This window comes from Eurosta solidaginis, unplaced genomic scaffold, assembly GCF_040869045.1.
Source record: "Eurosta solidaginis isolate ZX-2024a unplaced genomic scaffold, ASM4086904v1 ctg00001140.1, whole genome shotgun sequence".
NCBI lineage: Eukaryota > Metazoa > Arthropoda > Insecta > Diptera > Tephritidae > Eurosta > Eurosta solidaginis.
In genome coordinates, this window is record NW_027136962.1 from 428885 (window position 1) to 440612 (window position 11728).

Genomic DNA, 11728 nt, shown 5'->3' on the forward strand with positions numbered 1-11728 from the left:
TTAAATTTGGCGTCTAAGAATATATGTAAATCGGCGATTACATCACTTATGCTTTCTTTTCGGTCTTCTTTGGTAAAAGTACAGCTTGAATATTTGGTAAAACACCACCTTGAGCTATGGTAACTCCAGACAATAGTTTATTCAATTCTTCATCGTTACGAATAGCCAATTGTAAATGACGTGGAATAATTCTAGTTTTTTTATTATCACGTGCAGCATTACCAGCCAATTCAAGAACTTCAGCTGCCAAATATTCCATAACAGCAGCTAAATATACTGGAGCACCGGCACCAACACGTTCAGCATAATTGCCTTTACGTAACAAGCGATGAATACGACCGACAGGGAATTGAAGACCAGCACGGTTTGAACGTGACTTTGCCTTTCCCTTTACTTTACCACCTTTACCACGGCCAGCCATTGTTGTTATATATTTCACTTAATACACTTTTTCACAAATACACACACTAGCTGAATAGCTTGGGCACTTTATTTCCTAAACGCAATTTGTGCTGCGCTTATATACTTTTTCGTTTGTACATTGAGCAACCCCAATCGCATGTTTTCAAATTAATGCCGGCAATATTTAGCGAATCGTTACGAACAGGTTGAATGGTTTGTCGGAAAAAATACACTTAAAGGTGCGCATTTTGACACTTAGAAAATTATTAAAAAGTGTGAGTGATAGTGAAGTGATTTTGTGAAAATTAAATATGCCTCCTAAAACTAGTGGTAAAGCAGCTAAGAAGGCCGGTAAGGCTCAGAAGAATATTACTAAAAACGACAAGAAGAAGAAGCGTAAGAGGAAGGAAAGTTATGCCATCTACATTTATAAAGTGTTGAAACAAGTACATCCTGATACTGGTATATCGTCGAAAGCAATGAGTATCATGAACAGTTTTGTTAATGACATTTTTGAACGTATTGCTGCTGAAGCATCACGTTTAGCTCATTACAATAAACGTTCAACAATTACTAGTCGCGAAATTCAAACTGCCGTACGCCTATTGTTGCCTGGTGAATTGGCTAAGCATGCCGTGAGTGAGGGTACTAAGGCTGTTACCAAATACACAAGCTCCAAGTAATTTGTGCGACTGAGGAAAATATGTATAAAAGTGAAAAATGTTAACAAAAAGGCCCTTTTCAGGGCCACAAAATATAAATTAACAAAGAGATATGAATTTTTCTAAGTCGATGAAAATTTTTAATTTTGTTTTGCAATTGAAACATCAAAAAATGTTAACAAAAAGGCGCTTTTCAGGGCCACAAAATATAAATTAACAAAGAGATATGAATTTTTCTAAGTCGATGAAAATTTTTAATTTTGTTTTGCAATTGAAACATCAATTTTAAAATTGGTCAGCATGGTAGGGCTGACTTACAGTGTCAGACACTAGAGCGGTTAATTATTATGGCGAAGCAACGCTGTAGTCAGACGTATTGCGTACATTTTTGATCTTTTTGTTTGTATATTTTGTAGCCCTGAAAAGGGCTTATTGATAATTCAACATTTAATGAATGTTGTGTCCTTGTAAATTATCACAAAAAACGCAGCATATTTATTTTTTAGCTGATGCCTTTTTTGCAGCTGGCTTTTTAGTCGCAGCCTTTTTTGGTTTGGTAGCAGTTGCTTTTGCTTTTGTTGCCTTTGACTTAGCGGTGGCAGATTTCGACTTGGTTGGCTTGGCTTTAACGGCGCCAGTCTTTTTTGCGTCTTTAGCCTTAGATTTCTCACTTTTCTTTTTTTCGGCGGTTTTCTTAGTGGCAACAGCTTTTTTCACTTTTTTCTCACCACTTGCCTTTTTAACACCACTCGACGATTTTTTCTTTAATGTTGCACTATCTTTTTTGGCTTTTGATTTATCAACCGATTTTGACTTACCATCACCTGATTTAGTGGCTGCAGCTGATAATTTAAATGAACCAGATGCCCCCTTTCCTTTGGTTTGAATCAATTTTCCACTAGTAACAGCCGATTTCAAATAGCGCTTAATAAATGGTGCCAATTTTTGGGCGTCACATTTATATGTTGCACTAATATATTTCTTAATTGCCAAAAGTGATGAGCCACCACGTTCCTTCAAATTCTTAATCGATGCATCTACCATTTGTTGAGTTGGTGGATGAGTGGGAGCAACCGATGGTTTTTTGGGTTTAGTTGCTTTTTTAGCAGCAACTTTCTTCTCAGCAACAGCAGCAGAAGCAGCTACTGGTGAGCTAACATTTGCAACAGCGATTGTGTCAGACATTTTCACTTAATTATTTTATTTAAACTTTTATTAACACTTGAAAATATTTATCAATTTAAGCACACAAAGCACAAACTCACTATTTATACTTTTTTATACAAGCGCATAGAATGCGATACTCTGTTTAAAATTTGAGAAGCGCAGCGAAAAGATGGATGACAAATGTTTTCATTTCAGTGCTACGTACCATTTACATTTGATAAACTTTTCATCTTAATAAATTAATTAAAATTCACATATTAAAGTTATTGCAAATATTCATGTAAAAATAGATAACTGAAATGTGTTAGTTTGATATACGAATTCATTTAAATTGATGAATTTCATATTTTCGGAGTGTCAGGCATTTTAATCAAAAGTTTGCACTGATAAAATCGAATTTTTTCTCAATTAAGTGAAATTTCTTAAAATATATTTGTACTAATCAAAATTTTAATTCGGATATATAAAATATGTTAAATTAGAAATCAAAAAACTTATCTTCGTTGAGTTTTAACAACATTATTTTATTTTAAAAAATTTTTTAAATATTTCTATTGCAACACTAGAGTAACCCTATATGGCTTCACTTAAAGGCATCTAAAGTTTGGAATTTTAGTCTGAATTGATTATTGATATTGGACGTCTACAACTTATATGTATAATTAAATGAAATTTCATGACATTCAAAAAAAAAAATAAAAAAAATTCTCATTGAATGCTTATTAATTATCAATATGATTATAATATACATATCTGAACATAATCGGACATCAGCGTCCATTTTAAGTACTATAATAGGTGGATGAGTATGAATTTGTACTATGCAGATTCATTTTGTATTTATATGATGAATGCTTATAAGCTTTAAATCAATAATTGATATGGTAAAAAATTATAACTAATATTATTATGCACGTAAATGTATGCGCGCGTATGAAATTTTTCCATTGAATCTATAGAAATATTAAATTGTATTCCAAGTATTTATTCAATTAAATGCAATTTAATAAAAAAAATATTTATGTACATATATATACATAAAATAAAAGAAAAAGTTGGATATGCCAACAACACGCGGTGTTCCCAAGCGGTCCCCCATCTAAGTACTAACCGCGCCCGACGCTGCTTAATTTCGGTGATCGGACGAGAACCGATGTATTCAGCGTGGTATGGTCGTTGGCAAAATTTGTTTGCCTAAATTGGTATAAGTATGGCTATTTTAATGTGTATACTCGCAGCTGTGAATTTGTCCTTTTTTTTTTTAAATGATATAAGTCGATTTAAGTAAATTTTGTTATATACTTTATAGTTTAGTGTATTCAGATACTCTTGCTACTAAAATCAGATTAAGTTTATTTTTTTACAAAAATGAACTTATGCCATTTTTGAAAATAAGCCTGCTATTATAGACATATTTATATCGCTTGGCTTGTGTCGGGGTATATTCATTTGCATGAGTTTTCATTATGCATACATACGTATGCTACTTAGTTTAAACGAACATTCATACATACTACATATGCATGTACATCTTAATAACATATCTTTCTGTTATGTATTGTATTAGAGAAATTTTGAAATCTTTGTTAAAAAATATTGTGGTCCTGAAAAGGACCGTTTGTTTGAATGTATATTTATTTTGTGTTAATATGTCCGTAAAAATGAATTTAACCGCCGAAACCATACAATGTACGACCCTGCCTCTTCAATGCATATACAACATCCATAGCCGTAACTGTTTTCCTTTTAGCATGTTCAGTATAAGTGACTGCATCACGGATAACATTTTCCAAAAATACTTTTAAAACACCACGAGTTTCTTCATATATTAAACCAGATATACGTTTTACGCCACCACGACGTGCTAAACGTCGAATAGCTGGCTTTGTGATACCTTGGATGTTATCACGTAAAACTTTGCGATGACGTTTGGCGCCACCTTTACCTAATCCTTTTCCACCTTTGCCACGACCAGTCATTTTTTCTATTTAGCACTTTTTTTAGCTTTCACAAGAACACTTCACTTGATCACTTCACTTTACAACTAATAGCTTGGTTACCGAACGTAGCTGCTATTTATACAAAAATCCACAACATTGAGTGAGCTACCATTATGTGGCATAAATATTTCTATCTCATTTTAACTCGCACAATATTGCAACCCTAAAAAAATGGACAAATGAAACGTTTTTGTGTATTTTATTATATGTATTTCCACATTTATAAAAATTAGGTTTATTAAGTGAAGTGTTCAGTGATCAGTGTTTATTTTGAATTGTGAAAAATAAAAGTGAGAAATGGCTCGTACAAAGCAAACAGCCCGTAAATCGACTGGTGGTAAAGCGCCACGTAAACAATTGGCCACTAAAGCTGCTCGCAAAAGTGCGCCGGCAACTGGTGGAGTGAAGAAGCCACATCGTTATCGCCCAGGTACAGTCGCTTTGCGTGAAATTCGTCGTTATCAGAAGAGTACCGAACTGTTGATTCGTAAATTGCCATTCCAACGTTTGGTGCGTGAAATTGCTCAAGATTTTAAAACTGATTTACGTTTCCAGAGTTCAGCTGTTATGGCATTACAAGAAGCAAGTGAAGCATATTTAGTTGGTTTGTTCGAAGATTCAAATTTTTGTGCCATTCATGCAAAACGTGTCACAATTATGCCAAAAGATATTCAATTGGCTAGACGTATACGTGGTGAACGTGCTTAATTCCATATTTTAATAAATATTATAAACGGTCCTTTTCAGGACCACAAATTTTTTTAAACAAAAAAGATCAAAAATAACTGAAGCAACTGTTAATGAAAATTCGTATTTTGATAGTAGCAGCTGTAGTTTTACCCTTAATATGGTGTGTATACCTACTCACGAGTATATACACATTTATTTGCTAAACACATACATTAATATGTATGCACGGTTGTGTGTTTGTACCTTTGGTACGTATGAATACACGCCACAACTTTTTGCGCCTTTGTCGAGATGCTCATACAAACATACATATGTACATATATACATACAATATGTAGTAGCTTGCATGCTGTACTTTTTTAATGTTGCTCAGTTTTTTTTCTTCTGGAAAATGATGTAAGTCAACTTTTTTATGAATATTTTCAAACACTATTTTATTAATTGAAGTAGTTGTTAACGCAGATTTCGTTAAAAAAATAAATTTTCCAAAAGTGTACTTATGACCTTTTAAATTTTTCTTTCAAAAAGTGTTTTAATAGGTTTTAAAATAGATAAATACATATATATGACAATATAATTAATCTCTTTGTATATATATTTTGTCGTCCTGAAAAGGACGGTTTTAAATTTGGCGTCTAAGAATATATGTAAATCGGCGATTACATCACTTATGCTTTCTTTTCGGTCTTCTTTGGTAAAAGTACAGCTTGAATATTTGGTAAAACACCACCTTGAGCTATGGTAACTCCAGACAATAGTTTATTCAATTCTTCATCGTTACGAATAGCCAATTGTAAATGACGTGGAATAATTCTAGTTTTTTTATTATCACGTGCAGCATTACCAGCCAATTCAAGAACTTCAGCTGCCAAATATTCCATAACAGCAGCTAAATATACTGGAGCACCGGCACCAACACGTTCAGCATAATTGCCTTTACGTAACAAGCGATGAATACGACCGACAGGGAATTGAAGACCAGCACGGTTTGAACGTGACTTTGCCTTTCCCTTTACTTTACCACCTTTACCACGGCCAGACATTGTTGTTATATATTTCACTTAATACACTTTTTCACAAATACACACACTAGCTGAATAGCTTGGGCACTTTATTTCCTAAACGCAATTTGTGCTGCGCTTATATACTTTTTCGTTTGTACATTGAGCAACCCCAATCGCATGTTTTCAAATTAATGCCGGCAATATTTAGCGAATCGTTACGAACAGGTTGAATGGTTTGTCGGAAAAAATACACTTAAAGGTGCGCATTTTGACACAAAACAAAATTATTAAAAAGTGTGAGTGATAGTGAAGTGATTTTGTGAAAATTAAATATGCCTCCTAAAACTAGTGGTAAAGCAGCTAAGAAGGCCGGTAAGGCTCAGAAGAATATTACTAAAAACGACAAGAAGAAGAAGCGTAAGAGGAAGGAAAGTTATGCCATCTACATTTATAAAGTGTTGAAACAAGTACATCCTGATACTGGTATATCGTCGAAAGCAATGAGTATCATGAACAGTTTTGTTAATGACATTTTTGAACGTATTGCTGCTGAAGCATCACGTTTAGCTCATTACAATAAACGTTCAACAATTACTAGTCGCGAAATTCAAACTGCCGTACGCCTATTGTTGCCTGGTGAATTGGCTAAGCATGCCGTGAGTGAGGGTACTAAGGCTGTTACCAAATACACAAGCTCCAAGTAATTTGTGCGACTGAGGAAAATATGTATAAAAGTGAAAAATGTTAACAAAAAGGCCCTTTTCAGGGCCACAAAATATAAATTAACAAAGAGATATGAATTTTTCTAAGTCGATGAAAATTTTTAATTTTGTTTTGCAATTGAAACATCAAAAAATGTTAACAAAAAGGCGCTTTTCAGGGCCACAAAATATAAATTAACAAAGAGATATGAATTTTTCTAAGTCGATGAAAATTTTTAATTTTGTTTTGCAATTGAAACATCAATTTTAAAATTGGTCAGCATGGTAGGGCTGACTTACAGTGTCAGACACTAGAGCGGTTAATTATTATGGCGAAGCAACGCTGTAGTCAGACGTATTGCGTACATTTTTGATCTTTTTGTTTGTATATTTTGTAGCCCTGAAAAGGGCTTATTGATAATTCAACATTTAATGAATGTTGTGTCCTTGTAAATTATCACAAAAAACGCAGCATATTTATTTTTTAGCTGATGCCTTTTTTGCAGCTGGCTTTTTAGTCGCAGCCTTTTTTGGTTTGGTAGCAGTTGCTTTTGCTTTTGTTGCCTTTGACTTAGCGGTGGCAGATTTCGACTTGGTTGGCTTGGCTTTAACGGCGCCAGTCTTTTTTGCGTCTTTAGCCTTAGATTTCTCACTTTTCTTTTTTTCGGCGGTTTTCTTAGTGGCAACAGCTTTTTTCACTTTTTTCTCACCACTTGCCTTTTTAACACCACTCGACGATTTTTTCTTTAATGTTGCACTATCTTTTTTGGCTTTTGATTTATCAACCGATTTTGACTTACCATCACCTGATTTAGTGGCTGCAGCTGATAATTTAAATGAACCAGATGCCCCCTTTCCTTTGGTTTGAATCAATTTTCCACTAGTAACAGCCGATTTCAAATAGCGCTTAATAAATGGTGCCAATTTTTGGGCGTCACATTTATATGTTGCACTAATATATTTCTTAATTGCCAAAAGTGATGAGCCACCACGTTCCTTCAAATTCTTAATCGATGCATCTACCATTTGTTGAGTTGGTGGATGAGTGGGAGCAACCGATGGTTTTTTGGGTTTAGTTGCTTTTTTAGCAGCAACTTTCTTCTCAGCAACAGCAGCAGAAGCAGCTACTGGTGAGCTAACATTTGCAACAGCGATTGTGTCAGACATTTTCACTTAATTATTTTATTTAAACTTTTATTAACACTTGAAAATATTTATCAATTTAAGCACACAAAGCACAAACTCACTATTTATACTTTTTTATACAAGCGCATAGAATGCGATACTCTGTTTAAAATTTGAGAAGCGCAGCGAAAAGATGGATGACAAATGTTTTCATTTCAGTGCTACGTACCATTTACATTTGATAAACTTTTCATCTTAATAAATTAATTAAAATTCACATATTAAAGTTATTGCAAATATTCATGTAAAAATAGATAACTGAAATGTGTTAGTTTGATATACGAATTCATTTAAATTGATGAATTTCATATTTTCGGAGTGTCAGGCATTTTAATCAAAAGTTTGCACTGATAAAATCGAATTTTTTCTCAATTAAGTGAAATTTCTTAAAATATATTTGTACTAATCAAAATTTTAATTCGGATATATAAAATATGTTAAATTAGAAATCAAAAAACTTATCTTCGTTGAGTTTTAACAACATTATTTTATTTTAAAAAATTTTTTAAATATTTCTATTGCAACACTAGAGTAACCCTATATGGCTTCACTTAAAGGCATCTAAAGTTTGGAATTTTAGTCTGAATTGATTATTGATATTGGACGTCTACAACTTATATGTATAATTAAATGAAATTTCATGACATTCAAAAAAAAAAATAAAAAAAATTCTCATTGAATGCTTATTAATTATCAATATGATTATAATATACATATCTGAACATAATCGGACATCAGCGTCCATTTTAAGTACTATAATAGGTGGATGAGTATGAATTTGTACTATGCAGATTCATTTTGTATTTATATGATGAATGCTTATAAGCTTTAAATCAATAATTGATATGGTAAAAAATTATAACTAATATTATTATGCACGTAAATGTATGCGCGCGTATGAAATTTTTCCATTGAATCTATAGAAATATTAAATTGTATTCCAAGTATTTATTCAATTAAATGCAATTTAATAAAAAAAATATTTATGTACATATATATACATAAAATAAAAGAAAAAGTTGGATATGCCAACAACACGCGGTGTTCCCAAGCGGTCCCCCATCTAAGTACTAACCGCGCCCGACGCTGCTTAATTTCGGTGATCGGACGAGAACCGATGTATTCAGCGTGGTATGGTCGTTGGCAAAATTTGTTTGCCTAAATTGGTATAAGTATGGCTATTTTAATGTGTATACTCGCAGCTGTGAATTTGTCCTTTTTTTTTTTAAATGATATAAGTCGATTTAAGTAAATTTTGTTATATACTTTATAGTTTAGTGTATTCAGATACTCTTGCTACTAAAATCAGATTAAGTTTATTTTTTTACAAAAATGAACTTATGCCATTTTTGAAAATAAGCCTGCTATTATAGACATATTTATATCGCTTGGCTTGTGTCGGGGTATATTCATTTGCATGAGTTTTCATTATGCATACATACGTATGCTACTTAGTTTAAACGAACATTCATACATACTACATATGCATGTACATCTTAATAACATATCTTTCTGTTATGTATTGTATTAGAGAAATTTTGAAATCTTTGTTAAAAAATATTGTGGTCCTGAAAAGGACCGTTTGTTTGAATGTATATTTATTTTGTGTTAATATGTCCGTAAAAATGAATTTAACCGCCGAAACCATACAATGTACGACCCTGCCTCTTCAATGCATATACAACATCCATAGCCGTAACTGTTTTCCTTTTAGCATGTTCAGTATAAGTGACTGCATCACGGATAACATTTTCCAAAAATACTTTTAAAACACCACGAGTTTCTTCATATATTAAACCAGATATACGTTTTACGCCACCACGACGTGCTAAACGTCGAATAGCTGGCTTTGTGATACCTTGGATGTTATCACGTAAAACTTTGCGATGACGTTTGGCGCCACCTTTACCTAATCCTTTTCCACCTTTGCCACGACCAGTCATTTTTTCTATTTAGCACTTTTTTTAGCTTTCACAAGAACACTTCACTTGATCACTTCACTTCACAACTAATAGCTTGGTTACCGAAAGTAGCTGCTATTTATACAAAAATCCACAACATTGAGTGAGCTACCATTATGTGGCATAAATATTTCTATCTCATTTTAACTCGCACAATATTGCAACCCTAAAAAAATGGACAAATGAAACGTTTTTGTGTATTTTATTATATGTATTTCCACATTTATAAAAATTAGGTTTATTAAGTGAAGTGTTCAGTGATCAGTGTTTATTTTGAATTGTGAAAAATAAAAGTGAGAAATGGCTCGTACAAAGCAAACAGCCCGTAAATCGACTGGTGGTAAAGCGCCACGTAAACAATTGGCCACTAAAGCTGCTCGCAAAAGTGCGCCGGCAACTGGTGGAGTGAAGAAGCCACATCGTTATCGCCCAGGTACAGTCGCTTTGCGTGAAATTCGTCGTTATCAGAAGAGTACCGAACTGTTGATTCGTAAATTGCCATTCCAACGTTTGGTGCGTGAAATTGCTCAAGATTTTAAAACTGATTTACGTTTCCAGAGTTCAGCTGTTATGGCATTACAAGAAGCAAGTGAAGCATATTTAGTTGGTTTGTTCGAAGATTCAAATTTGTGTGCCATTCATGCAAAACGTGTCACAATTATGCCAAAAGATATTCAATTGGCTAGACGTATACGTGGTGAACGTGCTTAATTCCATATTTTAATAAATATTATAAACGGTCCTTTTCAGGACCACAAATTTTTTTAAACAAAAAAGATCAAAAATAACTGAAGCAACTGTTAATGAAAATTCGTATTTTGATAGTAGCAGCTGTAGTTTTACCCTTAATATGGTGTGTATACCTACTCACGAGTATATACACATTTATTTGCTAAACACATACATTAATATGTATGCACGGTTGTGTGTTTGTACCTTTGGTACGTATGAATACACGCCACAACTTTTTGCGCCTTTGTCGAGATGCTCATACAAACATACATATGTACATATATACATACAATATGTAGTAGCTTGCATGCTGTACTTTTTTAATGTTGCTCAGTTTTTTTTCTTCTGGAAAATGATGTAAGTCAACTTTTTTATGAATATTTTCAAACACTATTTTATTAATTGAAGTAGTTGTTAACGCAGATTTCGTTAAAAAAATAAATTTTCCAAAAGTGTACTTATGACCTTTTAAATTTTTCTTTCAAAAAGTGTTTTAATAGGTTTTAAAATAGATAAATACATATATATGACAATATAATTAATCTCTTTGTATATATATTTTGTCGTCCTGAAAAGGACGGTTTTAAATTTGGCGTCTAAGAATATATGTAAATCGGCGATTACATCACTTATGCTTTCTTTTCGGTCTTCTTTGGTAAAAGTACAGCTTGAATATTTGGTAAAACACCACCTTGAGCTATGGTAACTCCAGACAATAGTTTATTCAATTCTTCATCGTTACGAATAGCCAATTGTAAATGACGTGGAATAATTCTAGTTTTTTTATTATCACGTGCAGCATTACCAGCCAATTCAAGAACTTCAGCTGCCAAATATTCCATAACAGCAACTAAATATACTGGAGCACCGGCACCAACACGTTCAGCATAATTGCCTTTACGTAACAAGCGATGAATACGACCGACAGGGAATTGAAGACCAGCACGGTTTGAACGTGACTTTGCCTTTCCCTTTACTTTACCACCTTTACCACGGCCAGACATTGTTGTTATATATTTCACTTAATACACTTTTTCACAAATACACACACTAGCTGAATAGCTTGGGCACTTTATTTCCTAAACGCAATTTGTGCTGCGCTTATATACTTTTTCGTTTGTACATTGAGCAACCCCAATCGCATGTTTTCAAATTAATGCCGGCAATATTTAGCGAATCGTTACGAACAGGTTGAATGGTTTGTCGGAAAAAATACACTTAAAG

At 33.2% G+C, this 11728-nt stretch overlaps 2 non-coding genes across 2 annotated transcripts; both read right to left on the reverse strand.

Moving 5' to 3' along the window:
- Positions 1-3293: 3293 nt before the first annotated feature.
- Positions 3294-3412, reverse strand: LOC137235911 (5S ribosomal RNA). Its single transcript, XR_010948113.1, has one exon. It is a non-coding gene; the product is annotated as a 5S ribosomal RNA (ribosomal RNA).
- A 5425-nt stretch (positions 3413-8837) lies between these two features.
- Positions 8838-8956, reverse strand: LOC137235912 (5S ribosomal RNA). Its single transcript, XR_010948114.1, has one exon. It is a non-coding gene; the product is annotated as a 5S ribosomal RNA (ribosomal RNA).
- Between the last annotated feature and the right edge of the window lie 2772 nt (positions 8957-11728).